Here is a 26,183-nt window from a genome sequence, read left to right on the forward strand (position 1 = left end):
TATATATATTTTTTTTTTTTTTTACTCTATTTTGAAACAGTCCTCTTTTTCTCCCTGCTTTTTGAATCTGAAACCTATCATGAGTTTCTTTATTTACCTTTCTGTGCTTCTCAAATTTGTCTCAGACTTAAAAGGTACAGGGCAAATTTTCAACTACTATATATACTAGAAATACATATTCTCCAGCATATTGGTCCATTATATTATTACATTATATAAAATTATTTCTTTTTTGGGGGGCATACTAAGGATTGAACTCAGGGGCACTTAACCACTGAATTACATCCCCATCCCTATTTTGTAATTCATTTAGAGACAGGATCTCACTGAGTTGTTTAGTGCCTCATTGTTGCTGAGACTGGCTTTGAACTTGTGATCCTCTTGCTGCAGCCTCCCAAACTGCTGGTATTAGAGATAGGTGCCACTACACCCAGCTATGTAAAATACTTTCTAGATAAAGAGTGAGTCCCATGAAATTTAGTCATATTACTCCCAATATGGCCAAAATAACTTTTCAATAGTTAGAGTTTTTAAAAAAATCGTCCTTTAATTAATTTCAAGGAAAACTATTTAATAATTGTACACCTTAATTTTTTCCTGCCTGTAACTTCACTCAGGAATATAAAGTAATGAAAGCTGTTTCTTTAAGCAAATGAGTGAGATATGGAATGACACAAATGGCTTTATATTTGATGTAATCATTATAGGGAAGAATGGCCAAAGTTCAACTGGAGGAAACACCTTTGCAAAAGATTTGATCCTGATATATTCTTTGTTTGTAATTTTTTAAACAAGAAAAAAAAAAGACCAGGGCCTATTATAACAGGTACAACTTTTATCTACTTTCACACCTGTCACCAGACACAGTAGAAAGCTTTAACCCATGGGTACAGTTCCCTGAAAATCAGATTGGGATTGGGTTACATGGTTATGCCATTAAGTAAGCACCTATCTAATAAGAATTTGACAGAATAAACACTTGAGATAAATTGCTTTCCCTAGCCAAATTCCTCTAAGCAAGTGAAGGGGAAATTAGAATAAGTCAAAATATTGAGACTGAGGTAAGGACATTTTAGAAATGAAAGATTCAAACCATAGGTATTAGCATTCTCATTACATGTTTAAAATACTGACAATATTAAATAAAGCTGAATAAAATGAGAATGGAAATGGGAGTTGAGTAGGAAATGAAGAAAGGTGATTCTTAGGAAGTGATGCATGAACATATATTAATTACAAATCTGAAAGGTAAGGTCATTTTACCTAGCTTTAAGGTTAAACTTTAAAAAGTCAATTTGTGCATACCTCCCTTTGTTCAATTTGTTACAAATAGAACAACGAAATGTGTACCTTCTTTGTTTCTTTTCTCTGAATACAATTATCATTAATTCACGCAAATATATATTGAAGAATTACATGCCAGTCTCTATCCTCAGGACCAATTATGCTTACACATGAATTCTGCATTCAGCTAGGAGGGAAATCAATATGTGACAGATAAACCATTTTTAACACAAGTAACATGAGTAGAGAGTTATCAATCAGTTGTAGCAACACATTTGAGAGATGAGTAATTTTGCCCAATGAAACCCCATAATGATGTCACCAAGAAACAGTTAAGGTTAAAATCTCACTAGAAGTGTGAGGTAATTATCCAAAAATAATGAACAGGGAATTCAGGTTGGGCAACAACTCAGGTAAAAGGATTCATCATGGAAAACAAAAGTGCTATATCTGCCAAATGACAATAGTTCAATGTGAAAAATAAATCACTTTTTTTTTCAATGTGATTTTTTTTAAGAATTGTGAAACTAACAAATAAGAGAGGGCATAATTAAAAATTTCACTGGAAAGGAAATCCTGACAATGAGATGGGTTATTGGATATCACACCTGGTGTACAAAATAAAGGTATAGCAGCATTTTTCCTGAGGCAGGAGAGAAGAAGGGATACATGGAATCTATTGCAGACAATTTGAGATTCAGAGATAAGGAATTTGAAGAACTTTATTCCTAATGTCTCAATTTCTGCCCTGAAGTTAAAGGTAAGGCCCATATGTGGACAGTGTGGAAGCTTTGTGGAACTTAAATGGCAAAACTTTGGCATAGCTTCCCCTGGGAATGGGTTAGTCTGGGACTAAATTTAACTAAATTTAAACCAATTTTTTTAAAGATAAAAGATGCTTCCAAGAGCAATTGTTTTCTGGAAAACAAGATATTTTAGACATATTCAGCATAATAAAAATTAACAAAAAGGCTGGGGCTGTAGCTCAGTGGTAGAACACTTGCCTGGCACGTGTAAGGCACTGGGTTCGATCCTGAGCACCACATGAAAATAAATAAATAAAATAAAGGTATTTTGTCCATCTATAACTAAAAATATGTAAAAAAATTTAACCATTCCATTACAAAAACTAGTAATGTTTTATAACTGCCCTTTATTTGCTTAGCTTCCAAATATTTAAGAATGCTTAAATTGGTGTATTCAAAACTCATTTGGTGTAAGTCCAATGATTCTTTCACAACTTACATTCAGGAAGAATATTACCATTGATGTGTTTTTGCCAAGAAGTGCAATGGAGTTTGGATTTTAGTGGTCTGACAAGTATCTGCAACCCTTAAGCTTTATATCACTGAGGTTGTCAGAATTTATGAAAATTATTGATCTTAGGTGGGAGATTCAGTGAAACAGTTTATATTCACTATCTTCATGTCCTCTGTACACAATCACAACTTATCCTGACTGCTGCTTTTGAAATAATAAATCTCTCCAGGGTCACTAGTGCCTTACTCTTGTTCAAACCCAATGACTTTGTATCACAGAATAACAAGTAAAAAAACCAGCCTCTGTAGCCAAACCGATTAGGCTCAATTCTGACTCAACCAAATAATAATCAGTGTAACCCTGGGCAAAAAATGGAATTACTTCATTCCTAGTTTGCTCATCTATAAAGCAAAATGAATAATTAAATCTACCTCCTCACTGGATTGTAAGCATGTCTATGATACATTAGCTACTGTAATAAAACCCTCAAGCTTCAGTGACCAATGCAGTCAACCATTTTTGGCATTTATGACAAAACGGTGTTCATTTTGATGGTCTGCAGAGCTATGGATGATAGGCCAATCACTATTTAAAGTTTTAAATAGTTAAAAGTTTTCTCAACTTGGATTCCCAAGTTGCTGATAGCTTTGTCATCTTCAGTTGTGTTGGTGCCCAGATATTGGCTGGGATTAATTATGGAAGATAAATCATGAGAAGTTTTCATGCAACATGCTTGGGATTGTTCTCTTTATTTCCAAATCAGTCACTTTCAACAATATGGTGGCTGGAAAATGTTGTTTTCCTTTGTGTTAAAAAAGAAGAGGGAATGAGATTTATGTTATTTATTTATTTCTATAAAAGCTGACCCTGCTGGACATCAAGACACTCTCCTTTTTAAAATACAAAATGTACTTACACTACTCCATTGGAGATAAAACTATGTTCTATCCATCTATTGTATCCAAGATCTCTGGGTCTATCAATGTTCTTTCCATTAATTCTGGATTAGTTTCTCACAGCCTGGAAGCCAGTGAACTGAAGTACATGTTCTCCAACATGGAAATAGGAAAACAACAATGAAATCTTTCATGTAGAAGAGGGAATAATAGAAGATGTACAATAATTATCAATCAAAATATACTAGACAATCCTGGTAGACATGATAAAAATTTCCTACCTTAGGGAAGAGGAGACTCCTTGATTAGACTAGCTCTGCTGTCTGTGTGGAAATTAAATTGTCTGGTGTTCTCTGTGGTCTTTGGCTTCTCCCCCTTGAGGATATTTCTTATATATCGCTATCATGGCCACATCTACAATGGACATTAGGCAGAGTTTTCTCCTTAGAAAAATCTCAGCTTCTTGTTTATTCTAGTTTGGATTTGGAGGACTGTTTTAAGGCTTAAGCTGTTAAAGATTTTAAAGTTTTAAATAGTTAAAAGTTTTCTCATGATTATTGTTTTCTTTGATCTGAGTTTATGGCTTCTTTGTCTATTGTGTTTTTATCACATTTCCATCCAGTGCTATGTTTATCTCCCTAAACTTTTTTTTCCCCTCACTATCTACTCTATTTGTGGTTTTGCCCCACACCTTTCTATTTCTCAAATGATCAAACTTTCTGGAGGCTGCCTTTAAGAGCAGTGCATGGAAGATTGTTTTGGACTTTCGCTAATCAGTACTGGGAATGGTGGACTGTTTCCATTCATATTCAATTAGCTAGGACTCCATTATGTAGCCACATTTATTCCAAGAGAGATGGAGAAATGATGCCTATATGTGTGCTCAGAAAAAAAAAAAAAAAAAAGGAGTTGGTTTTGATGATCCATTAGCGACTGGTGCCACAAAGACGCGGTTAATTAAAACATTTATAATATTTGGAAAAATACATGGAATGGATTCTTTAATTAATATTTCCAGTTATCATTTTGCTACATTGTGATATATGACCAAGGTTAATAGCTATCTTCAAAGGTTTCATTACCAGTTTCAAACTAAGCCTTTGACAATTTTATAGCTTTCTTTCCATTGTTTTAGCTGTCTACACCTTTAATGGACAATGTTATTACTGCTTTGTTTTTCTTAGTCACTTTTCTTCTTAATTTTTTCTCTTTTTAGGTCATCATTTATCTCACGTAACTTTTGCTACCACTCATAGTAGTGGTTCTGAAGAATGTAGATTAATCCCTGACTTAAACTCTAAATTCCAGATTAGGTGGTGGCTATGTCTTCTGTGATTTTCTCAACCCCTTAGACTTACTGTATGACAAAATCTACACATTGCATCAAAAACTTACATTCTTTTGGGTGTGGTAGTGCATATCTGTAATCCCAGCGGCTTAGGAGGCTAAGGCAGGAGGATTGCAAGTTCAAAGCTAGCCTCAGCAAAAGCAAGGTGCTAAGCAATTTAGTGAGACCCTGTCTCTAAATAAAATACAAAATAGAACAGGAATGTCGCTAAGTGGTTAAAGCCTCTGAGTTCAATCCCCAGCATTCATCTAAAACAAAAACAGAAACAAAAACAAAGGAAAAAACCTTACATTCTGTCTTGTGTGTTCCTATATTAACATTATCTTCATAAATTCTTAAAATAGCACATCAGAATTTTCTCCTATTCCTTTTTTAATATCTCCAGGTTATTGTTGGTAAACTTGATAGAGTCAAATATGTAATGATTCTCCTTTTCTACTCAAAGAAAGAAGATAGGAATCAGTGATAATATCAGCTTTATACCAGCACAGCTTACATTCACGCTCAGAGGACTTTCCCTGAGAAAGTAAGATGATAGTGGTGTAGTGGAGAGAATTTATTCACTTATTAACTTTCTCTCATTTTACATAGTAATTTATTTCCTTTTTCCCCTCTATTCCACATATGACTTTATTTTACTTATCTATCAGTTGGTTTATTTAAAGAGTTCCTAGCAAGTCTTCCTTCCTATACTGTCTAGACTTTGCATTGCATCCTTCAAAAGCCACTGTGAGCCAGTGCTGTCCATCTCAATATACTCAAGTCACTTTACCTCTGCTCTTCTCTTAGATGTTAATGTGCTACTTCTTTCCTATAGCAATGTCTCTTTAATCTCATCCTTCCTCAGCTTTCCCCCAATGCCTTCTGGATTTGAAATTCATAATAAATAAACTTCCCCTGTAGTAATATTTTTCTCTCAATGATCTTTACTCCCTAGTATTGTACTTGACCTCTAGCTTTCCAGTGAAGCTATTTGCACCCAAACAAAAAAGAAAAAGCCATTCTTACACACCCTTACTTTCCTTAAATTCACTACCATATTATTACTTCTTCAGTGATAGATCCTCTGTCCTTAAATGAAATGCTCGGCTGGCATAAAGAATTTAATTCTAATTCTACTGTCTGTGTACTCCTCACCACTATAATCCACTGTCCTACAGATTATTTTATGACATTTCCTGAAGATGTGTTTCTTGGCCCTCTACAGTCAAGTCTTACCTATTATCTGAAGCTATTTCAAGAATCCATTATGTGACACATATCATATACTAGTCTCTTAGTTTCTCTGCATTTTCATGTTCGGTAACTTATACACTTCTTTTTACTTGAACAGTCATTTTCTAGGTTATACTCTTCATTTCGTCATGACCTACACATGCTTTCCATTTAAAATATAAAATATAGTCACCAACTTTGTTTTGAAAACATAAACCTTTTATTATGGTGAATATTTGTACTCTATACTAGAGTCTTTCTTCCTCTTATTTACACCACTCCAGAAAAATCTTAACTCATCTTAGTCTCTCTACTTCCAGATCAAACATCACTTTTTCTCACAGACCCTTCATGATATCTCACCTTAATTTCAATCATCCCCTTGATTTTTCCATGACTGTTTATTATTTTTAAACTTTCCTTAAATTCACTATATTTGTGTGTGAAATTTTTCATTCCATCAAAATCTTCAGTAACTTTCCTTATAGCCAATTCACTGTTAATACTTCCATCACAGTTTATCTTCTCCCTTCACTCCGAACTTCTAAACCTTTATCTTGATGCTAGTGTGACCTTTCTTCAATGCAATCCTTATATTATTTCCCTGATTATAACTTCTAAATGCTTTTGCACTGAAATCAAGATGAAATCTATCAACTTTATTAGGTTTTAGAGGTCAGTACAGGATCTGCTCCTTGCCATTTGTTTTATCTTTTGCCTTTTTACATCCTGACTGTATTTTGTTGATCATTTTCCTCCTTTTAATTCTAATGATCTTAATAACAATTAGCATACTCTCAGCTCTGAGTCTTCTACATGTGCTTCCTTCTATGGGTAATATTGTTTCCATATTGTATAGTTCTTATTCTTATATTGAAGTTCCTTATTTAGGAATTGATATCAGTTTTCTGTTGCTGTTTTGATATCAGTTTTCTGTTTCTTGTTAGAGAGTTTGGTAACTCTAACAAGTTACCAAAACTTAATGTGTTAACATAACACTAATTTGATTGTCTTACTCTTCCATAGGTCAGGTCAGTATGGGTCTTACTGGACTAAAATTAACACACCATCAGTATCGCATTACTTCTGGAGGCTGCAGGAGAGGATAAAGCCTAAATATTTCATTCTTTCTACTGCTATTCTATAAACTGTATGATGGCATGGACTGTGACTGTATTCACTGACAATAATTACATTCATGCACCAAGTAGTTCCTAAAGACAGAAGTGAAATAAATGAATATACAGAGACTCTAGATGTAAAGTTAGATGACTGGGTTAAATGCTGGCTCTACCATATAAGAGCTTATTGGTATGAAAACCAGCTAATACCTTAAGTTTCTGTTTCCTTATCTACAAAGTATATGAAATATTATGGATCCTTTTTACTTTCCCAAGATTATGAAATTAATACCATGAACTAAAACATATAAAACATACCATTAATTGTTAAGTATATTCATAAAAATATAAAATAAGTGCTTTTAAAACAAAAATTGAATCTCTTTTCTTCCTCTCCCAAAGCCTTGTCATAATGATTAATCTAGAAAATAAATTTTATATTCTATAGTATTATATTAAGATCCTCCATCATATGGCCTAGATTAATCTTTCTAAAACAATCACAGATCATATCTCATAGTGATATCTCCTTTTCCACTCGATTTAGATTATACTCTATCCTTAAATCATACCACATTTTATTGTTCACTATAGAGACTTATGTTATTAAATTTTCTTGTTAAGTATATTTTCCAAGTATACTAGAATAGTTACAACATCATCCCATTACTTTCTCTAACTGTAGCAACAATAGTACCAACAGTAGGTACACCTCTATGTATTTTTGAACATTACATTTATATTCAGCACATGTTTTGATCATTATAGTTCTCTGAGTTTTTCTCACCATGGTGCAGGTAAGAAAACTGATGTGATGACATTTCTAATGTCTAAGTTCTTCCCTCCTTCCCAGAATTTTCCCTTTCTCAAATTTTCCCTTTGTTTTTGCAAAATTGATAACACTTTAGTGCCTTCAAATGTTACTTACTTTTTAAAGATGTAATTTCCTTAGTTACTATTAATTATATCTTTCTCTGCATTTCTACAATGTGTCATTTGTGATTATTTTCCACAAGTTTTGTTTTTCATCAAAAATTAAAGTTTTCTTTTCTTTTTTTTTTTAATACAGTTTGATCCTGTAGGGCTTTGGACGTAGTTCATGGCCCAGTGCTTACCTAGCATGTGTGCCCTGGGATTTGATTCCTATCTCCAGTACTGCAAAATAACAATGATGATGATGATAATGATGATGATGATGATGATGATAATGTATATAACAACAATCTCCAGTGGTTTTATCCCATAGTAAGGTTCATAGCCCTTAAAATATTCTTTTTTAAGTATCAAAATGTCTGTCATGGTGCTTTATGTATACAAGTCACCCATTGTAGTTAAAAATAAATGAGCTAACTTAATGAAAAGCACAGAGTCTTTAAGTGGTCTTAGGAGGCTCCTAGCGAAGCTTCCAGTCATATTTTATTTTATATAATATCATTTGATGGACAAAAGTTCAGACAATACATTAAGATGTCTAGCTCCAGTTTCTCTGATTTTGATAAAATTTGAAAAGTATTTTACCAATTTTTTCATCAAGTAGCCACACAATAAAAGCAAACAGCTGAAACAATAACAGGCCATAGAATGAGAAGAATATTTCCAATCTTGCTATTCTCAGTAGCTGTATACCTATATAATTCATTTTCTTCTTTAAACCTTAGTTTTCTCATGTTTTATAGGAAGAGTCCACATAGCTACCACAAGAGTTGTTATAAAGATTAGAAAGCACTCACCAGAGTATTTGCAGTGTATGTAGGTCTCCTTTGATGTTCATTACTGTGGATAATGTGATTATAAGAATAAGAAAATTATACACACAAAAAACTGAATACTCGAACTATACATCATATAATCTGCAGTTTTCCTTTGTAATTCTATATACTTATCTTCCCTTGCTGAATAAAGAAGGTAATGCTCCAGCTAATGTTTGGGGCATCTTCTCTTACCACCTGTCCACTTTCACATCACTCTCCCCATCACTTCCTACTGACTTCTGTTTCCTTTTCTTGGTCCTACTTCATCTATGCTATCTATCACTTTAACTGTCATTTTAACTATCAACGTGATATAAATACATCAGCATGTGACTCTACCTAAATGATTTGGCCTGATTTACTCAGTATTCTGTCAGCTTCTTTTGAAGGAGACATGAAAACCTACCCATATTTACCTGGGTAATGTGTCAGTCAATTTTGTTCTTCTTATTTAATTATAGTGTACCCAAATAGGTCCACCACATTTTCCTTTTACTTCTTTTCTATGTTCTTGATGTAAAATATTTGTAATTTGTGGGCCTCATTTTAAAATGAGAATATGTATTAAACTAATTTATAAATTAAAAACCATTGTGCACTGTAGAATTTGTATTTAATAACATTAATGATAGTTATTACAAGGATGCACCACTGAATTTGCAATGCATGCTTAAATTCAAATTGAATAAAATGATTGTTTGGGGAATCTTTTCTTAACACCTGACCATTTTCACATCGCCTACCACTCTCTTCTCACTTCTGCTTTACTTTCTCGATCCTGCTTCATCTATGCTATTGCTTTAACTGTCATTTATAACTATCTACATGAATATAAATACATCAGAATATGACTCTACCTAAATGTGTTGACATGATTTACTCAGCATAGTCCCAGAATAGGTTACTACAATTCCAAGTTGGCAAAGATTTCTAAATAAATATTAAAGACTACAAAAGGAATAGCCCCTCACATATGATGTGGCATTTTTTTAAAAAAAAATCAGTTATATCCTATTATGTGATGATACAAAATGAGATTTAATATAAGATTTGAGCTCAATATTTCCCATCTTTCATTTTAGAAATTTTATCTGGCTCTTCTTTTCAAAACCATTTTACCTCTTGCCTTTGAAAGATCTCAGTAACTTTGGAAAGAATCTTTTCAGAAAAAAGACTGAGAATATTGAGGGAGGGGGACAGAAAAAAAGTTTAATAAAGGGCACCAAAGAGCATACCTTAAGGTCTATTTCATTTCCTATTTTGAGGAACAAGGACAATTTAGTATATAACTGGATCCACAAATGAGGTGCTGTGAACGCTTGGGCAAGGCTGCCTTCTCTGTTTCAACAATATAGGGAAGAGTGGTTATATTTAGGAGATCTCTCTGAAGCAGAAAGTGCCTTTTTTCCCCCAAATACCTCTAGGGATCATATAAATGTAGTGTTAGAAATTCTATATTTTGAAAACCTAAACAGACCAATATCAATTGAGGAAATAGAAGNAAAAAAAAAAATAAAAAAGAAAAAAAAAGAAATTCTATATTTTGAATTCTCTTCACTCTTTGATGCTATTTCAAGATTTATTTTAGTTCTTCAAGATACACCCCCTTTACAATATCTTTAAATATAGTTAATTTTCAACTATGTAGGAATTCTTAGGATCATCATTATATTCAACTTTGTAATAACACAGTTTGTGACAGATCATCCTTTTAGGGGTTGGCACCACTTCAAATGTGGTTATTTACTTACATATAAAGGCATTTTCATTATTATTTTCATTTACAATGTGACCTTGAAAATATATCTTGGATTTGTCTGGAATGTCTTCATTTTAAATGTTCTGTTCAATTAAGAGAATATATGCTTGGAATTTATTTTCAGGAAATATGATTAACATGCCTCTAGGCATATGAGTATTCATTGCACAGACCCTCCAAAAAGTTGGGTTGTTTTTAGTGTTTATAATTTATTTTGATCTTTGGGAATAAAATACACTTATTTTATCCCTCTAATTTCTTTGTAGTCCCAACTTCAATCCATCATCTGGCTATCTGATTTATCTACTTAATCTATGCCTATTAATCTGCTTTCCTATTATCTATCATCTCTTTCATTGCCACCAAGTTTTTCCTATTATTTAACATAATAGGACACATTAATTTCTTTGTATATAGAGAAAGTTTCTCTTTTGTTTGTATAAAACTTTCATGATATAAACTTTCATAAAGAATAAATAAATCTTTAATCATAAAATAAAAGTAAAGTAAATATATGGCATTTGGTGAGGTCTTTTTCCTAGATTCTGTAATCAACCTTTCATTAATATATTCACCGTGAATCCTTCCAACAGGTGTTATTCTTTTTATTTTACTTATATTCTTTTTGTTTCCAAACCTCTAACTCTCAATCATTATATTCTTCTGCCAAAAGCTGTCATTTCCAAATTTTATCATGAACCTTCTTACATTCAACCTTTTAGTCAACTAAAATTAATCTTTGTTACACTGACACTCTCTACATTTTCATTTATCCATGTCTGTGCCCATGTCTTCCTCTTAGCCTTGAATGCTTTTCTGATATTTCTCACTTACTAAAATCCTTGTCAGGTCTCAAGGCAAAGATCAGAAGCCATATCTTCCCCGAGGCTTTCCCTGATAATCAAGATTAAAATAAATGTCCTACCTTTTCAAACCACAGAAATTTATGAAACAAGCCTATGGGACTTTGTGCTTACTGTTTTAGTTCATTGTCAGTATCACTGGAATTCTGCCTCAAGCCAAGAATCAGGAGACAAGTGCAAAATAAATGAAATTATTGGGTGCTAAATGTAAAGTTATGAAGGTTTAAAATCAAGTGCTAGAATTAAAAATGAACTTACAAGATTACAAGGAAATGTGAGGGACCGTGATAGAAGTGCTTTCCTTACTTATCCATTTCTTTAAACTATTCAACTCCTCAGTATGACTAAGGAATTAACATGCACCAGCAGATATTCATAGAGCATTTATTTGCTTAAATTACATTGTGTTGAACATAAAACTGCTGCTATGTGGTGCATTTTGGGGGTAATCTATTAATTTATTCTAGCTCTGTGCATTTTAGATGATGTGAAGAGAAAATATATGTAAAATAAGTGATATTGACTTAGGGAGAAGGTGAACAATAAATATCTTTAGGGTGGAAGTTCTATGTATTTTCAAAAAGGACTGTTCTGTGATTCTTATATTAATGCGATAGTGATGCTGGAGAAAGGAAATAGAAATAAGTACATAGTAACAAAGGGAGAATGTTTTAATAAATAGATATGACAAGGCCATAGTATTGCAAGAGGTTGGCCATAACTGGTGATCCTGATTTTGAAGGCAGTTCATTTACTAAATAATAAAATGCCAAGTGCTATGCTGGATGTTTTAATATTCTTTATATTTTACTTCAGAAAAGGATTCTAGGCATATAAAAAATATACTAACATTCATTATACCAGAAAAGTCTGCATTTTAATTTTGTTGTAGTTGACTAGTTCTTGATTTACTGTCTTGATCACAAATTAATGCTCTCAGAAAGTTTGTATGCCTTATGGTGTGATATTTTCTATAAACATGAAAATGACGTATCAAAAATTTTTCTTGGTAAACCTAAAGTCTAAATACTATGGAAAATTTTCCATGTAATTAACTGCAAATGTTTGCATTTAATAAATCATTCTCTTCCTTATTAATTCTTCCCATTGTGGGACTTTTTCTTGGTGTTTTTAACAAGGAATGATTCCATCTGTTAGAACAGCAGTCTTATTTAAAAAAAAAAACACACTAAGAGAAGCTGAGTCCCAATATAGTAAAATACTATAGAACAAAAATGACAAGTAGGAAACAATATAGAAACACTTAGAGATTGGCTACCACTCCATGGCTCCCAGCTGCCCAGCTGAAGTCCCTGAGGAAACTTCCACAAAGCCTAGTAGTCAAAAATTTGAAAACCATCTGTCTGTATCTCATTTTTATTCTGAAGATTTATTTGGGGATTTGTCACCAATTGGCTGGGCTGGCAACTAGAAAACCACACACACACACACACACACACACACACACACACAAATACCTGTTTTGGGGTTCAGGGATGGCTCTGAGACCTCAGCTCCCACACTGGAAGGCAAGGGGAGCAAGAGAGGCAAGAGGCAAGAGAGAAAGTATACATGAAACCCCCTTTTATTGGGGAAAATCTACCCAAATAAGGCAAGAGACTGGGTTTTAAAGGGTGGAGCCTTGCTTGGTGATGTCTTGTGGTCAGCAGGTTGGACATCTTGGAAAGCCACACCCATCCCAGGTGCTGTATGAGATCACAGGCAGAGCGAGAGAAAAGGCACACATACGTCACACAGCCCCAAAAGTACTTAATGCCAGACCAGTCCCCTCATATGCTCAAATGAGCATAGCTAACACACACAGCCCATGGATGGCTCATGACAGGGATTTAAATATTAAATATTACTCTCCTAAACTATAATTAATATTTTCCAATTAGCATATAAGTTAGAGTAAAAGTAAACTACCATAGGAATAATAATTTTCTAAGTGAAATGGAGTAAATTCTTATATAAATAACCTGGGAAATGAAAATGGATTTTATTTCAAATAATTCTTTAACAATTGGATTCTATTTCAAAAAGATTTCCTATCCTATGTATATTATTCTATAGTGTAATGGACAGTGAAACACAGAATGAAATTTGTGAAATTAAAGTCTTTAATGAGATTAATATTAGTCACGTAAAACTCTTTTCCTGAATTCTTTTGGTAACTAAACATAACATATATCATACTTCTCTGAAAATATTGGTTTGGATCATATACTTTTAAATTAAAAAAATAATTAAAATACACAGATTTACTTTCTTAACCATATTTAAGTATAAAATTCAGTGGTATTAAGTATCTTCATATTATATAACCATAACCACTATCTATCTCCAGAAGCCAGTTCATCTTGCAAAACTCTGTATTCATTAAGTAATAATTCTACAATCCCCAATTACCCAGCTTCTGGTGATCACCATTCAACATTCTGCCTAAAATCATAGTTTTGACTATTCTAGGTAGTTCATATAAGTAGAACCATACAGTATTTTTCATTTGTGAAAGGTTTATTTCACTTTGCATAATAGCCTCAGGATTCATTTATACAATAGAATATATTAAGCCTGAATGATATTTTGCTGTTCATGTATATGATGTTTTGTTTATCCACTCATCTGTTGAGGGATATGTGATTATTAATTATAGTGTTCCACTATAAGGGTATTTTGAACAATGCTGTTATGAATACGGATGTATATTTTGTTGAGACCATGATTTCAATTATTTTGGATGTATATACAGAAGTAGAATTACTAGATCATATGGTAATTTTTAGAGCAATTTCTGCAATGGAACAACCAGTTTACATCCCCATAGAGCACAAAAGTTCCAATTTCTTTATACCCTTATCAATACTTGATATTTTCTGGTTTTTATTTTGTTTTGTTTGATGTTATTCTTTTAGGATTTGGTTATCTAAACTATTATTATGTGTTAAAACTTAGTTTTGATTTTTCCATTTCCTTAATGATTAGTGATGTTTAATTTCATTTTATATGCTTGCTAGTTCTTTGAATATCTTCTTAGGAGATAAGTCAATTCAAGACCTTTTCCCATTTTAAATCTGGGTCATTGGTTTACTGTTTGTTTTCATTTTTTGCTGTTTTTGTTAAATTGTAGGAATTCTTAACATATTTTCTATATTAATTCCTTGTTATATTTGATTTGCTAATATTTTCTCAAATTAAATAGGATGTTTTTCACTCTATTGATTTTGTTATTTGATGCACAGAAGTTTTAATTTTGGTATAGTTCATCATATCAAATTTTACTCTTCTTTCCTTTGTCTAATTATCAATTTTTGTCTTTATCAATTCTATTATATTTTTTCTTTGTTATGACTTTTTCCTTTCTTGACTTTGTCTTGTGATTCATTTCACACATTTATTACAGATTTATATCTAACTCCTTCTCAGTCTTTTGGGGAACCTTCCAATATAAACATTTGAGACTATAAATTCCATGCTTAGCAATACTTTATTTGTATCCAACAGTCATAGATACATAGCATAGTACAATTCTAAACATATTTTTTTTAATTTCTATTGTGGTTCCTTTGGATTTCTAAAATTAGTCCATTGGTCCATGCATCTCTTAGAAGTGTGTTTCTAAATAAATCTATTTAAAATATACATAATTTGCCTGAATTTATATGGCACATTTGTAATTTGTCAAATATCTTATTTTGTGCATTATATTTTTGTCACTTTTCTATTATTTATTTTCTCTTAAGTGCTTTCATTTTAAAAATTAGCATATTTACACTTCAGAAAATTTAACACAGAAGCACATGTAAATTTTAACACATATAGTAATATTTTAAAACTTAACTCTTATTAATACTCTTCTTCTGAAAATTCAAAGACCTTAGAATTTTAAAATTTTATTTAATCTCCTTCTAAATTATGAGTCTACTGTTTATATTTTATTCTTTATTAACAAAAACATATTTACATAACCAAAAATTTTTAAAGCTTATACTTTTACAATTCATGAGAGATTTTCTTTTATTCAGTGCTAAAATTCAGGACAGACAGTTTTTCTTTTGTCTCCTCACAAGCAGTGATGTTTCTAGATCGCCCTTAAAGGATAGTTCAGGTTATTGAGGACAGTTTTATGTATCAGTGAGCATATGGAAGAAGTTAGGGGTCTCCAAGTCCTTGTTCCCTTCAGTGTGTCCTGGATTTCTTCCTCTTTCCCCAGAGACATTTAAGGTCATAAAACTGATGTTCAAGTTTATCTAAGTTAGGCAGGTATCACCCGAACAAGTTTTCTGTGCTTTAATTTTCTTGGATTTTTTTCCCTCAAGAATCCTAATGTTCTTGCCAGTGTAGAATACTTTTAAAGGGTTATTTTAGTCCAGCATTTAATTATTTCTATGAAAGAGATAATCTACCATCCAGATTTAAATGGAAGCTTTGTTTATTATGTTTGTCTTTTTTGTTACTGTTTCAAAGTGCAGATCTAAGGACAAGAGAAAAAAGGAAGCAACTTATAAATACAGAAGCTTTTAAAAATTATTTTGTTATGTTTTAGAGATAAGCAGTGCTTAGCATTATCAATGAATAAAATCTACACTTTGAAAAATAAATTAAAAAGGAAAAATGAGGCTTTATCTCTGTAAAGATACCATTACACTTGGGTAAAATTTAACATACTTGTATAAAAATTTGGCATTTCTTTGTATTCACTAACATTTATTAAGTGCATATACATACAAGGCTATTCATGTATACAGAGTGATCTAGAAGCATAAAATATGAATAGTCCAAACTGCTGCAAGTTTGGCTTATAATATTTTTATTTTTAAGGAAAAATGAAATAAAATGTAGCTCAATTCTTTATAGTACATATGATTAAAAAATTTAAAATGTTTTGATATCATGGCACGTTTTAATTTTTGTTTTAAAATTAGACTTATTTTAACTGAAATACAGAAACAAATTTTAAAAAAATAAAATAATATAAAAATTAATTGGATTCCATGTGATGTTCAAAATATGTATACATTGTGTAATGTACAAATTAGGTTAAATGTGTCAATCTCCTCAAACACTTATTATTTAATCCATGTTGCTTATTATGATTTAACATTGGGCATTTAAGCAAGCCCAATTACAAGCTATAAAATGACAAAATGCATTATCCCATACAGAAATTTTTGCACTCACAAGAATTTAAGGAATCTGTGCTCTTCAGGATTCTTCAATTCTCATATAAATTATTGTTTGGGAAACTAGTAGCAGAAATTGAAACTTTTACTGTTAAGCAAAACTATAAAATTGAAACAATGGTCAAGACTGAAGTGAAATTTTATAGTATTCATTGACTTAAATACACCATATTTTATGAATTTTATGCATAGGAATTGCCCTATCTACCTCTGCAATGCAACATTTATGTAAATAACTCTCCCCACCTGTTCTCTTTAATCTTATTCTTGTGTCTAACTGTATATGCAATGGCTTTACAGTAAATTTGATTTTCTGTGCTAAAATGGGTGAGCTCTAGCACAAAGAATAAAGAAAAAAATCTGCCCAACTAGACTATAGAGAAATTTATTATACTGCAAATTTTATTTGTAATCAAATAGGTCAAGGTCACTAAAATCATACCCCATTTCCCACCCTCAGCTTTGTCTTTAGTCCTACAAAGAATGTTGTTATTTTAAACAGATAATATGCCTTTGTCACCAGGTCAGATTACAAATACATATTCAAATCATATATTTTTGTTATTGTTCTCTGAGATGCTTGCCTTCTTGTCTTTTTGATTCTTGGCCACCCTCCTCCTAAAACCAGATTATCTCAATATCCTCCAAAATGGCTTATGTAAATTCAGAGTCTCTTTTCCAATCTCAGAGCCACCTCTCTGTCTTCTCTTAAACCCCCTTTAGATTATGTCTTCCTCTTGCTAGAGGACAAAAGAATATTTTTGGTTCACAAAATATTTCTGTTGGGCAGTACTGATTTATAAAATGTTTCCAATTGGGCAAGTATCCTAACCTATATTTAGTTTCATCATCTGTATAAGGGTAATGATAATAATTACACATGCCTTAAAGAGTTATTGTGAATCTTCAATAAGAAAAGAGTTAAGCAGTTGTGATTGATTACAGTATCATTGTTTTCACAAGGTATCAGTTGAATATTGTCAAAAAAGTGAAAAAAAAAAAACTTTCATTTTATTTCTTAACTATATACATATGATACAATGATAGAGGATGATTTTCAATATGTAATTTTTTGTAAAATAGTGAGTCACATACTAGCTATATTGAAATATGTTGACTTTTTAGTTTATTGTTTAAATTTTCTTCTAGAGTTATATAATTTAAAGAAGGCACTCTGAAAATTGATATTTTTATGTATAAATGCTTGGTTTTGTAATACAGAAAATTAAAAATCTAATGATAAATGATTTTTTAAATATCTAATGATAAATGATTTTTCAGGTTTATAAAGCAAATTTGTAGCAGAATTTTATAAGGATAAACCCTCTGCTTATATTTCTACTTTTTAAACTTTTAAAACTTCTTCAATTTAATATGTAGTGTTTCTTCTACAGTAGATGACTACTTGCTAACTTTATATGAATGGTGACTGAAATTATTAACTCAAGAAAAATTATCTATGCTTTTCTGTTGATTGTTAAATTTACAATTGTAAGTCAGTTGCTTTTTAAAATACCTAGAGAGGAAAAGAAGGTGCTTATTTTATCTAAATCTATAATTAGAACTGAGTCTTCTTACATTGACGGGGCAAATTACCGGCAATTTTCCAATTTGCCAGATTTTCACATATATCACATGAATAATTGAATAATGAGAATGAGCCAAATCTAGGGTGGTTAATTTTAGTTGGGTGAATTTAGTGCCATCTGGACTTCTGGCTTTACTAACTTTTAATTGACCTAGTTCTTTCAGATGTGTCCTAATACCTAATGTATAAAATAGTTATTTGAGCTCTAATGAGAATGAGTAAAGTCATTTGTTATAATATGTAACTGCAATTTATTAAAACCTGAATAAATAAAATAAGTAACTGATGTTAAAGCTCATTTACGGGCTGGGGTTGTGACTCAGTGGTAGAGAGCATGCCTAGCAGATGCGAAGTCCTGGGTTCTTTCCTCACCACCACATAAAAATAAATAAAATAAAGGTACTGTATTCCAACTACAACTAAAAAATAAATATTTAAAAAAAATCATTTACTTCAGTTTCAATTAAAATTAAGCAACAATGTAGCTTGATATCTTAATCTTCAATTTATACTTCTCTATTCATTCCTTTTTTCAGTCTTAATTGATTAGTATTTCTGTTATCATCTGTTGTCACCTATCTGATTAGAATATCATTTATAAAAAGCATGGTTACCTTCAGCTTTACAGCCACCCCACCACCATTGGAATTATTGCTTTCTTATGAAATACATTAGTTAAATTACCATCAGAAGAATCATACCATTCAACTTATATTTATGTGGATATCAAAATATTAATGTTTCTAAAAATTTAATTTTAATTACTCTTTGGAGAACATCTTGGCATGATCTTCTTATTAAATTAAAAATAAAAGTTAATTTCCATCTGCTGCTATATGCTCAAAGTTGGAAAATTAAAATATGCTATCTAATTATAAGTGTTATCCTTATGTCCTCTGTAACTATAAAATAATGCCTTGGGATCCCAAAACCCACTTTGATGGTGATATGCCAATTTATTTTAGATGCTAAATTTTAACTTAATATTTTTCTGCATTAAATATTTCTTACTGCACTAAAAATTACAGATAAAATTCTGTACATTTAAAATTGTTTTATTTGCAACATTCATTGTATATTCTAGTAAGTACTTATAAGAGTATTCAGCAGATAGAAGCTGAGCAATATTTTCTGAATTGTGAAGAATGCTTACATGAGACTTGAATGATTTTACTACTAAAAAGTATTCTTAATTAAAGCAACTTGGTAATCCTGTGTCTCTTGTCTATTTTTCACATTTATGGCTTGGACAACTTCCAGTGGCCAGCCTCATGTGTGAGAGGCACGGGAATCTTTAAAATGTGAAAAGAAATAAGTAAGCATGGTAACATGTGTTGCAGAAAATATTTACAAGGAGAATGTAGGAAAAGGTGGAATGAATTGGAAAGTTTGGCAAAATACAAATAATTGTGTGTCACTGAAAGGCTCTGAGCACTCTAAAGTGACAGCTAACAGGAACCCAAAATCATTATACTAAACAGGGCAGGCACCTGGTTTTATTTTTATTTTTTCATTAGTTGTAATTGGTTTTTGGATTATTCTTCATCAAGGACTTAATTTTTTATTATAAAAATGTTTTTTTTTTTCCTTTGGAAGATAACTTCTATAATACTACATCATTTAAAAAACAACTTATTCTTCAGATTCATAAAATATCCAACCCCAAGTGAACCCTCATGTAAACAGTGTTCTTTCAGGTGATAATGATGTGTCAATGTAGGTTTATGAGTTACAATAAATGTGCCATTCTGGTAGGAGAAACTGATGGTGTGGGAGCTGTATATATATGGGGGCAGGATGCACATGTGCTATTTCTGTACCTTCTTCTCTATATTACTTTGAGCTCAAAACTGCTATGAAAAGTAAAATCTATTTTATAAAACAAAACAATACCAATAGCAACCAAAATAAATCTATAACAAAATGGATCTTTGTGTATTAAGATATTATCAAACATTTTAAACATTTGGTTGTATTTATAGAGGGATTAATATAGTATATAATATACATGTGATTGTACCTATGAGTCTATAGGGAGAAAATACTTTTATATATCAATGTATCTCTATCAGTGCTATATATAATTAAATTATAAATTTTATTAGAAAAAATTTTGATTTTGCTTTTCATATTCTACCCCACCAAATAACATTTTCTATACAACCAGGTGATGTTTCTGTATATTCTCAAAAAAACCCTAACCTTTCTCTTAAATCACACCCATTGTCCTTACTACATTAAATTTTATATGTAATCAAAAAGAGTTTTCCTCTTGACTTCATTTTCTCATCAATTTCTAAATGTAAAACCCTTAGAAGAAAACATAGGAGAAAATGTTCTCAACATTAATCTTGACAATGACTATTTTAAATTTGACACCAAAGCTTGGGATAGCCAAAGCAAAAATAGGATAATGATATTGAATCAAATTAATATCTTCTGCATTGCAAAGGAAACAATCAGCAAAATTTAAAAAGCAGCATGCATAATTCCTAGGAAATATTTGCAAGCCGTATATCTGCTAAGGGTCTGTTATTGTTAAGAATGCCTAATACTCAATAGTAAAATATTAATAATAATTTATTTTAAAGTTAGGCAAAGGGCATAAATTGATATTTTTCCAAAGATGACATACATTTGGACTAACAGGTATATTAAAAGGTATTCAACAACATAAAATTAGAAAGTATAAATAAAATATCACATTGAAATAATACTTTTCTCCTCTTAGAATAACTATTATAAAAATACCAGAAACATAAATTGTTAGGGAGGATAGAAATAAAAGAGATCCCTTGTACATCATTAGAGTGAATGAATATTTGTGTAGCCACTATAGAAAGTAAAAATAGAATTTCTGTAATAACTAATAATTCAAATTTTGAGTGATATAGTCTAAGAAATGAAAACTGTATCTCGAAGAGATATCAGTCTTCATTTCCATGTTCATTGTAGCATTTTTTACGATGGCCAAAACATGGAATCCTCTAAGTGTCCATGTAAAAATGAATGGATAAAGAAAATGTGATATATACACATAATAAAATGTTATTTGGCTATGAAAAACAAGGGGATCCTACCATTTGTAGCAATATGAATGAACCAGAGAATATGGTGTTTAATGACATAAGACGGAAACAGAAGACTAATGTTTTGTGATCTCACTATTTGTGAAATCTACAAAAGTGAAGTATTTGGAAACAGAAGGTCAAATCACTGATTTTCAGAGTCCATGGGGGGGAGAAAGTAGTAAATTTGATCAAAGTTTAAATGCTTTTCCTTACAAGATGAGCATGTTCTGGGATTCTGTTGAAGAGCACAGGCAGTAGAAAAGTGTCTAAAAATGATAGAAGAAGGCTGGTTTCAGTGGCTTATGGCTCAGGAGGCTGAGGCAGGAGAATCTTGAATTCAAAGCCAGCCTTAACAATAGTGAGTGCTAAGCAACTCAGTGAAACCCTGTCTCTAAATGAACTACAAAATAGGGTTGGAGATGTGGCAATGTTTGAGCGTCCCTAAATTCAATCCCCAGTAAACAAAACAAATAAACAAACAAACAAACAAAAAGAAGACACACACTGAGCATTGCTAGAGCAATAAGAAAAATAAATTAAATGTTAGAGATGATAAAGAAGATATAAAATTCTCCCTGTTTGCAGAAGACATGACTTATTTACAACCATATGTGAATGACTCTACAAAATACTAATAAATGTCTAGCATATTTTTTAAGAATCTCAGCATCATTTTTTTTCTAAATATAAGGAGTATTATTCTAAAGTTATATGAAAAGTCAAAGAAACTAGAAGTCCTGGACAATTTTGCAAAAGAATAAAATAAGAGATATCAGTCTACTCAATTTTTAAGTATTGTTAACATAATGCAATCAAACTATGGACTAACAGAACATATTTGCAGCATATATATTCAGGAAGATTACTGTTTCGAGGTGTGTATGTGTTTAAGTATAGATACTTACTAGTTTAAAAAACCCAAATATAAAAAATAGCCAAAAAATTGACCAGATATTTTTCCAAATATGTATAAAGGGTAAAAAGAACATAAAAATTTAAGCAATGCCATTGAACATTTAGAGTAAATTGAAATCAATCACAAGATATCACTTTCAGAATGCCAGATGTAATAGTAATATAAAAACATCACAAAATGCTAATAAGGATGAGGATTGGGAGACACAGAATCATGCAGGCATTGTTTCTGTGAATGCACAACAGTATAGTCATTCTGAAAACAGTTTCTAAAAAAATAAAATAAAATAAACATACAGTCATCATAAAATTCAGCAATTGCACACCTGAATATTAATCACACAGAAATGAAAAGTTGTGACCACAAAACCTATACTTGTATTTTCATGGCAGTTTTATTTGAAATACTTGAAATCTGGAAACAACACTAATATCCTTCAATAGGTAAAACAATCAGGGGTACATTCATAGCCTGCAGGACTACTCAGTAATAAATGTGAACAAATGGTTGGTGTAAATTACAACTTGGTTGAATCTCCAGGAAATTATTTCAAGTGATAGAAGTCAATGCTGATGGCTTATATGCTATATCATTTGTATGTTATATCATTAGTAAAACTGTTAGAGATGTAGTGTTCCCTGAAAGCTTATGTGTGACACAATGCAAGAAGGTTTGTAGGAGAAATGATTGGGTTGTAGCCTTAACCCATTCAGTGGCTCAATCCCTGTTGGGATTAACTGAGTGGTAACTGGAGGCAGGTGAGATGTGGCTGGAGGAAGTGGTTCATTAGGGGCGTGGCTATGGGGGTATATATTTTGTATCTAGAGAATGGAGTCTCTCTTTCTGCTTCCTGATCACCATGTGAGCTGCTTCTCTCTGCCACAATCTTCAGCCATGTTGTTCTTCGTAGAGACCTGAGGAATAAAGCCGGCTCTCTCTGTGGATTGAGACCTTTGTAACTGTGAGCTCTCAAAGAGACTTTTCCTCCTCTATCACTGATCTGGTTGGGTCCTTTAGTCACAGCAGTGAAAAAGCTGACTAAAACAGAAATAACTATTAATAAAACAAAATCATAGGAACAGAGAAAGGATTGTTGGTTGTCAGGAGTTAAGAAGGGACAAAAGGGAAGTGTCTTATAAAAAGCAACAGGAAGAACTTTTGTGGTGACAGAAATATTCTGTAACTTAGCTGTGTCAATGCCAATTATTCTGATTGTGATTACTAAAGTTTTATAAGATGCTACCATTGGGTAAAACTGGTAAAAACATACATGGATTTTCTCTGTATTTTTAAAATTACGTATGAATTTACCATAATCTCAAAATGAAAAAAAGCTCAATACAACCATTATACCTGTCAATTTGAATGAAATTTAATTAAGAACTTTGTTCAAATATTAATCCAAGGGGTATTCATTGAATGCCTGTTTCATAGTAAATTCTTAGAATTAATGTATAATATAAAAGTACAAAATTCATATTTTCCCTTTGACCAAAAGTTTGCCTAAGGACATCAAGATCAAAGGAGCTCTCTGGCAGTCTACTGATGAAATTTCTCTCTCTGACTAGGTTTGCTACTTGTATTTTGTGATTATGGTATGTAACAACAGTTCTAATATATAAGTATGCAATAAATATCTTATTAATGAATGAATCAGTTCCAAGATGAAAATCACCATCTGTCAAGTATCAACTTCCTCAGAGAAGTATTGATCTATAGGAGAAAAGGCAATCAAAGAGATCCAAGCAACATTTATGGACTCAGGAAAGAGGACTGAGAACAAAATCACTTGTGAAGCTGAAGCTGCCTGCCAGAGAATCATCAACCATGGGTTTAGTCACTGAATTTCCTCTGCAGAATAGCAAGAGCCAGTGTAACTATAGATGAGCTTAATGATAAATCAATTGAAAATATATACTATCATGTTGATGTAAGTGCTTTTTCATAAATCTTCCTATCCTAAATTTTGCACATGTAAATATAGCATTAGCCATTGTTATTTGACCTTTATGCCATAATGCACTTACTTCAAAGTCCTGTGAAAGATATGATAGAGGTTAAGAAAAACATTTTACAAATATCAGTTACTATTATGGATACTTTGGACATCACTGTCGGCATAACACAGTGTCCATGAATATAAATTGATTACATAAAACTAACTACATATTGATACATTGTTACTATAGATATTCATTTTATTTGTTAACACGAATCTCATCTTTCTTAGCAATGTTGTAGACACTCATTAATAACTTATCTCTGTCAGGTTTTTATTGTGCCGTGTAATAATAATGGAATTTCAGAATATTGGGTATTTTTAAACTGCATTCATATCATTTAAAGTTCTTTTGTATTCTAAAGAAAACTCAAATTTATTGTGGTGATTTGACCAACACTGTAAATTCAGCTTTTATTTGTTTCTTTCTGTATTCTAGAAGTTTGCATTTTTAAAATTATTTTTGTTTTTTCCTTTCAAAAAGATACAAATATTTTAATTTTTTCTCTTTTTTGTCCTCCTGTTGTGTCCTTTAAATTCAAGTGTATTCTACCTACACTTCATCTGCACTCCATTAAGGGAAGTTTTTTTTTAGGTACTTCCTTGCTCATCTATTTTTCCTTTCAATTTTCTATTTTCCCTTGTCATATGGAGTGACTGCCTTGATTAATTCTTCAGGTTCATCAGTACCTTAGGCTTGGAATTCCATTTCCTTTCCAATTTCAATAATGAAGTAATAATACAAACTTCCAAAGTTGTTTTTTACTAATTCTTATCTTTACCAGCATCCCATCTTTCACTGTCATCACACGTTTTTGTTATACCCTTTCTTCTCTTTTAACTCAGTATTCTGCTGTTTTAACATTTTTTGTTCTCTGATGCTTCAGTAGCTTGTTCTTTCACTACATTTTTGTCCTCTGAATACTACTTAATTGTTCTGCCTCAAGGTATGTTAATTTTTAAACTAGATATCATTTACTTATTTGCTTTGAATATTATTTAGGTAGCTAATGTGATTGGTTATTTTGGTGTGATTAATCTTTCTTTCTAGATACTTCCATTATTTGTATGCATTTTCTCAAATGTGTTTTGTACTGAAAATATTCTAGCAACCTTTTAAAGCACACTTTTTAATAGGAAATAGCATGTAGTGATTTTGATCCAGCACATTATTTTCATGAGTTAGTTTCTTCTACATGACTATTTTTCATTATACGCAGCTTTAATAAAATTAACAGAAATGCTATCCCCTGGCAGAAATCATGCTGTTTTTAATCATGGCAGGATAATTTCTGTGTGTTTAATGATATTAACCTTTATTTTGGAATCCAAGTTTGTCTGTGAATATATTTATTTATTTATATATCCCTCTTTGGAGGCTTTCTCATGCATTAGATTCCTATTTTAAACCTTCATCTTAGTGGTTGATGTAACAGATTTCCCCATCAGATTCTCAATTTCATCCTTGAATTCCCTCAATAATGTTGGATGATCCTGTCTAAGAATCTGTTTTCTTTCTCAGCATCCTGTTTCTTCCTCTCAGAGGCTTTTATTCTTTGCTCCCTGAGCCTGGAGTTTGGACTGTACAATATCACTTTTAAAAGCAATTGAACATAAACTTGTTTAGCCATTCAGTCCCTATAATTCCTCTTCCAAGAAATGCAATAAGTTTCAAAAGCTCCTTTAATTCCTTCCGCCAAGTACAGATTTATGTTTTCTGTTTCCTTGATGACTAGTCAATATAATATAAGATTAATCTATGGTCTGCTTTTTACTTCTGATCAATTTATATTAATATTTCTCACATTCCTTTGCATTTGAAGAAAAAAACCTCCCTACACTATTTCTATTTCTCTATCTGTCCATCTTTGTCTTTCTGTTTTTCTGTCTCTGCAAAATTCCCCCTTATGCTTCTCTCTCTCTCTC

General features: G+C 31.6%; 1 protein-coding gene across 3 annotated transcripts in view; it reads left to right on the plus strand.

Moving 5' to 3' along the window:
• Positions 1–26,183, plus strand: part of Brinp3 (BMP/retinoic acid inducible neural specific 3) — a 375,650-nt gene that overhangs the window by 149,965 nt on the left and 199,502 nt on the right. The window lies entirely within an intron of this gene.

The sequence above is a fragment of the Marmota marmota genome, unplaced genomic scaffold (assembly GCF_001458135.2).
Source record: "Marmota marmota marmota unplaced genomic scaffold, marMar, whole genome shotgun sequence".
Taxonomy (NCBI): domain Eukaryota; kingdom Metazoa; phylum Chordata; class Mammalia; order Rodentia; family Sciuridae; genus Marmota; species Marmota marmota.